Source organism: Scleropages formosus, chromosome 4 (genome assembly GCF_900964775.1).
Source record: "Scleropages formosus chromosome 4, fSclFor1.1, whole genome shotgun sequence".
Classification (NCBI taxonomy): domain Eukaryota; kingdom Metazoa; phylum Chordata; class Actinopteri; order Osteoglossiformes; family Osteoglossidae; genus Scleropages; species Scleropages formosus.
The window spans coordinates 32,573,942-32,581,112 of NC_041809.1; positions in this window are offsets into that span (position 1 = coordinate 32,573,942).

The following is a 7,171-nucleotide window of genomic DNA, read 5'->3' on the forward strand; positions in this document are numbered from 1 at the left end:
GTGCGGTGTAATGAGCAAAAAGGTGTCGACTGCTCCCATCAGAGTTTGACGCACTTCTTGCTATGGTAGCATCCCTTCTTAAAGGCTGTCACGAGAAGTCACAGCGATTTTCAGCTTAGCTCAGAGCAAAGAATCTTCTGGCTTCCAAGAACACACACAATACAAATACAAAATTACACTGGCTATATATAAATTGTGTTCTGGTACATTCTCATGCGTGGCTGGTTCTCTTCAGACTTGTGTCGTTCATCCCGACAGCTTCCAAAATCAATATTTCCATGGCGGTGTTTTCTAGGCATGGATGACAAGCAATAGAAACACCCAAAAGGGTTTTTTTGACCTATGAATAATCCGCAGAAAGAGTCATATAGCAAACCTGCACGGAGGCATTTGGAAGATCAGAAAATAACGCGTTTTCAAGTCTCTTATGGCTAAGAGCTTCATAGCACCTCAGTTTTAAATGTGATCGAGAAGTGACCAACCGTTCCTTTCTTCGAGATAATCTCCCAGTTTCACACCTGTACAGGTCATAACCTCACATACCACACAGATGCCTCCAAGACGTGACGGAGAATTTCGTGATCTATTCTTGTTTCTGCTTGTTTGTACCCACTGGTTGTCACCTTTGTTTGGTTAACTTCACAGTAAACTGCAGCTCCCATTAAAGCTGTAAACATTCAACCAAAGACAGGTTTTGACTGTACTCAACTGAGAAAACATACACATACACACACTTTCTGAACCGCTTGTCCCATACGGGGTTGCGGGAAACCGGAGCCTATCCGGCAACACAAGGCATAAGGCCAGCGGGGGATAGGACACACCCAGGATGGGACGCCAGTCCATCACAAGGCACCCCAAGCAGGACTTGAACCCCAGACCCACTGGAGAGCAGGACCCGGTCCAACCCACTGCGCCACCGCACTCCCCAGGATACATATAAATACTCTTTATTTATTTACTTACCATGAAATATTGGGTATTTTTATTCTTTTATTATGTTAGAACAACCAAATGCCCAAGCAAAAAATCCCCAAGGTCTGGCCTAAAGTTGTTTTCAGTGTGGGTCTGGCCATGTTTGCATTCTTTTTTTCATCCAAGTGTAGTTGCCCATTTTGGTTTTTCAGCACCTGGCACTAATGCGATGTGTAGCCCTTCTGCCTGTTGGAATGACGGGCAATACATCAACATGACTCCATTACTCTTTTTCAGCTCAGTGACCTCGCGGTGACATTTTCCATCTTCCAGCGACTAGCTCTGATTGTGGCAGGGCAACGGGTCCACTGGCAATGGAAATAGCAGCTATAGACATTCTCTGTGGATAAAACTCTGTTGGTAGCTATGTTCTCTTAATGCTTGTCATTGTGATCTTGATTGCCTGACAAGCCAGGTAAAATGGACCGAGGTCATTTGGAGTTGGAAGTCACATTAGTAAAGCCCTTCTGCAATGCTGTTTTCCAAATGGTGCACAATAAACCGGGAAATAACAGACTGACTGCAAATGCAAGGCTTAAAGGTGCCTTACAAGTGGAAGCAATAAAATCAGGGCATAATTGTGGTATTGTTTGGTGTAACAATCATATATTTGTTTAATGCAGATACATGATTGTTACAGTACGATTAGTTTGTCCAATAACACCGATTTTTCCAGCCATGAGTAGCTGCCTGTAGAACTGATGGGAAATGTAAAGGCGATCATGACAGATGATGTGATGCAAGTTTACGGAGTATTTAAGAGATCAGATGAGAAATAAATCTGAAACAGATGCATTTTTCAGACCTTGCGTACATTTTAAAAGGGATTCAGCAGTTGGCATTAAAAGGAACTCAAACAAACACACCCTGAAACCACTTGTCCCATACAGGGTCACGGGGAGCCGGAGCCTAACCCAGCAACACAGGGAGCAAGGGGACACCCCCAGGACAGGACGCCAGTCCATCACAAGGCACTCCAAGCGGGACTCGAACCCAAGACCCACTGGAGAGCAAGACTTGGGTCAACCCACTACTCCACCACATCCCCCTAAAAGGAAAACTAATTTACAAAATCTGAAAATTAAAAAAACATGTTCAGCAGAAACTCCTGAAAGCCAGTTGCATGAGTGAGTCATCCGATAAACAAGTGTAACGTTTGTATTTTGTTATCGATCACCAACACTAAGGAACTTACAGTTTGTCAGTCATTTTTATTTCTCAATAGCTTTATCTCAGGTTTTTGCAGAACCTGGCCAGCGAATAAATCAAGGGACATCTTAAACTTTTACATATCGTGCCGTAACGGTTTGATTTATGAACAAATTAAGTGACTGATTTCCGGTTCCAGTTGCATTCGGATACTACTCGAGAGTTTACTCAGTAGGTGCTAATATTATTTTATGACACATAGACGTGCAGTCTGGGCAGCAGAAGAACAACCTGCAATGTGAATAATACTGAGAGTTTGCCAGGACGGCCAGTGGTTATGATTAAGCTGTTGTTTAATGAACGCAGAAAAATTCTCCATCTCCTTGGGCTGCCGACACCACCAAAATTACTTACCTAAATTTGTTTGCATTTGGTTACATTTTAGTGCCAAGAATGATTCCGAAACACGGATTCGGTAGAACCCAAGTGCAGAGTTTTATGAGACATCGGAGCAGACCAAGGGTGACTTCAGCAGGGCATGGATGCAGTTGAAACACAGTAGATGTCCTGAGAGACCGGACCAGATTGGTGAGCACTTCAAAATCCTGAACGTGTGAGACAACAGCACTGATTACAGAACCTACCACAGCTCGAGCTGTGCGCCCTGTAAAATTTCTTGGATACTTAAAATTTGTCCGTTGCTTTGGTACGTTCCGTAATCAGTGCTGTTGTCTCACATATTCAGCATTTTCACTCACATTTCTGTATGTGGAGTGCCTGGATTTTTTTTGTGTCACATTTCTCTCTCTATATACTATTGTTTCATCCCACAGCAGATAGGCAGGTAAATTAGCACCTGTGGATTAGTGACTCTGTGTATGTGACCAGGAAAGGGCTCCCATATTACCGGAGTATGCTATACCCAGAGGTGGGTAGTAATGAGTTACACCTACTTTGTTTCTTGAGCTTGAGTAAATTTCTGGTTAAACTGTACTTTTTAGAGTATATTTTTGGCATAAATGGTTTTTTGTTTACTTTTAGTTACGTAAATCTACAGCGAAAAAATGTACTTTTACTCTGTTACGTTTCTGTATCGCTACTCTTGAAATTTCCACGTTTAATTTTTTCACTTTCCTTAAAAGCAGTCTTCACCTTTACCACAAATCCAATAGAAATGCCTTCCTACTGCCCACTCTCCTCTAGATTTCTTTTTTTTTTGAAAAATCAGAGTTCATTGCTGACTTATATCCCACCTTACTGATAGTCGAGTTTATTCATGTTCAGGAAAAGTGATGGCACAGGAAAAACATCTGCTTACATGAGTCTAAGACACGATATAAAGTTTTACTCAGTATGGTGAGAGTTGAACTGCATGATTTAGGGGGCATGGTGGTGCAGTGGGTTTGGCCTGTGCCTGTTCTCTGGTGGGTGTGGGGTTCGGGTCCCCCTTGAGGTGCCTTGCGGCGGATTGGCGTCCCGTCCTGGGTGTGTCTCCTCCGGCCCTATGCCCTATGTTGCCGGGTTAGGCTCCGATTTGCCGCGACCCTGCTGGGGACAAGCGGTTTCAGTCTGCCTGTGTGTGTGAATTGCATGAGTTATCAAAATTTTTCTTGAATTGAACCATTTGGTGCAGGGGGTGCGGTGGTGCAGTGGGTTGGACCGGGTCCATTCGGTCAGTCACTCCTATTTTATTCATTTAAGATAAGCATACGTATAAGCTGTCGAAACAGGTATAAAAGTAATGGATTTAAATACAACTTTTGTCACTGCTGTATTACCATTGAGAAACTCATTTACCCTGAACTCCATTGGTAAAAATACCCTGCTGTATAAATGAATAAATATGTATAAATGTAAATTGTACACAGGATAGAAATTAGAATAAATGCATGAAGTAAATTAAAAATAAATTATGTAATTGTTCATTTGGAGCACTAGGTAGCGGGTACTGGGAATCAATGGTATGAGTTTTAGACGTTGTAAAGTGACAGACTTTCACCCCATCCAGGGTACTGTTTCTGTAGTACGCTGTACTCAGCATCATGGCTATGCTGCATTTGACAAGTGGATTTGGATTTTTTTTTAACACTTGCTTTACCTGAAGTTTTTATTAAACCTAACTTGTGAATAAATAGAGGTACACCTGTGTTATGTAACTTTTTAAATTGAGAGACTTTGGAGTTGCAGACTTCCAGCCCTTGTGCTGGTAAATTGATGAGCGGCGAAACGGTTTATTTCCCAGCTCCAGATTTAATGGGATTTGATGAAGAAAAAAAGAAAATTTGGAAATTTCTAGGCAATTTTATAGCAATATTTACATAAATATTTCTATAAATATTTAGAGTACATATAGTGTCTACTGGAAAAATAGAAAAGTAGGATTACTAATGAGTAAATCTGCAGCTCTGAATCGCTCAGCCCCAGTTTATGAAACCAAATGGAAGCACATAATTGCTTGCAGGCTAATGTGGGTACCTGGACTCACCAGAAACACAATTATTATAAAAGCTGGTTATCGGTTAGAGGTGTATGCTGATGTATACATATTTAACATTGCTCTTCTCACTACTGGTAAGGACTATGCAAATATTTATAGCTCACAGGCTATTCACCAAGGGCTATTGACATGCTTACTATATTGCTGTCTATTCAAATACACTAAACTGTTTTTTTGCTTCATTAGTCCAGTAAGATAAGTTAAATGGATATTTCCAAATCCTTGCCCAAATTTTGTTCTTTTTTTCTTTCACATGTGGTATTAAATTGACTCACAGTTTCTAACAGTGAAGCATCTCAATGGTAAACTGTTAAAAACTGTCAATGTCCATTCAGTGGACATCCCAGGGAACCTCAATATGCAGAACAGTCCAAAACCCTGACAGTAAGTGAAGCCGAACTGTCCCAAGCAGAGAATAAATCTTTGTCTTCATCTTGGAATGCGATCAAGCAGTGCACTTATGTGAACAATTTTGTTATCTCCCCCTCTTGAAAATGTCTGTTGCCCTCATTCAATTAAATAGCAATAACATTTATTCCTAGAACATATATGCCAGAACTGGATAAACAGCATATTGTGCTCTAGCACTCAAAAGCCAAGACTGCACAACCAGTGTGACTGACAGTAGCCTGCATCATTTTATCAGCAGTAATGAACTACATTTATTCATTTAGCTGATGCTTTTTTCCAAAGTGACTCACAGTGTTAGCATTACATTTACTTATTTAGCAAATGCTTCTCCCCATAATGAATTGTATGATCTCTATGTAGCGTCATCAGCCCACACACCTTATTCACTGTGGTGACTTACACTGCTAGATACACTACTTACACTGGGTCACTCATCCATGCATCAGTGGAACACACACACACACACTCTCTGTCACTCACACACTATGCAGGAACCTGAACAGCATGTCTGTGGACTGTGGGAGGAAACCAGAGCACTCTGAGGAAACCCACACAGACACGGGGAGAACATGAAAACTCCACACAGACTGAGCAGGGGTCAAACCCACACCCTCTCGCACCACACAGGCTGTGCTGCCCCTTACATTTATTACAAGCTTATCATTATTTACCCATTTATACAGCTGCGTAATTTTAGAGTAAGTACCTTGCTCAAGGGCACTACAGCAGGAAGCAGGGATGAAACCTGCAACCTCTGGATCCAAAGACAGTACCGCTGACCACTATATCTCTGACACAAGGAAACACAATATGGGGAGTTGTTAATAGCAAATGAATGAACGTGTAATAATTCTTACACAGAATTATTTTTTACTGCTCTAACAATGACATAGTTTGCAGTTAGAACTTCTAGTATTCATGATCTGTTTATCATCTATTATCCATCAGTCTATATTTATTTATCTGTTGGACATCTTAGGCCATGGTAACTTCCAGTGTCAGGGTTGGACAAAACGTTCCAGGGCTGGAGATGGTAACAATGTGCTGCGAATAGTGTCAGGGTACATTGAAAAAAGCCAAAGTAACTGCCAGATGTTGGGAGCTTCATGAGCCAGGGATGACAAAGTGGAATGAGTAACCTGTCACAGTACTGCAGTTTATCAGAGGACATGCCAAAGCAAAGAATGTGCTCAAACACTCTTTTCATAACCAGCCTGGATCAGCCCACTGACAAGGTGTAACTGGATGAAGAAGGCTGTGATCCAAGGAGCAGCCTGAACGCTGGAATCTGAGCGTGTTTTTGTAGGTCAGATTTTTTCCCTCCAAAATCACTATACAACTCTAAAATGTTATATTGCTAGCACTTTGAGTTATTTCTTTCCATTTACATTTCGAGTGTTACTGTTGGCACAAACCTTTAGTAGAATAATGGCAGTGGATAGCTCAGTGATAAATAGACTCAAGTTGCCACAGAAATATTGCAAGCGTCAACTAGGAGTCTGCTGCTGTTTCCTTTCGCCAACTTAAATTATCTTAGTAAATATCCAGAAAAGACAGTTAAGGGTGGTACGGTGGCACAGTGAGTAGCCCTGTTATTTCACAGCACCTGGGTGGTGCAAGAGGATGTGGGTTTGGTCCCTGCTCAGTCTATCTGGAGTTTGCATGTTTTCTGCATGGGTTTCCTCTCACTGTCCAAAAACATGCTGTTCAGGTTCACCCATAGTGTATGAGAGAGTGTTCCATTGACATATGGTTGAGTGACCCAGTGTAAGTATTGTATCTAGCAGTGTAAGTCACCGCGGTGAATAAGGTGTGTGGGCTGCTAACACTGCATCGAGTTCATTGGAAGTCACTTTGGAGAAAAGTGTTGCTAAATAAATAAATTTAAGTAAATGAATGACGTACATAACACTGTATGGGAATAAATTTTACCCATAAATGTAAAATCAAGCAAAACAGATATGAAGTTACATGAATGCCTCATGGGATAAACTGTCAAGAAACTTTTCTGTATGAATATGGACAACCAAACCATTATCTACGTATCTCTAACTTGTTGGAAAGACCAGTTCAATTTACTTTAAAAGAACAAAAAGCCTGAAGCCACAGCACTGATTCAATATTTTAAGTAAGTATTTT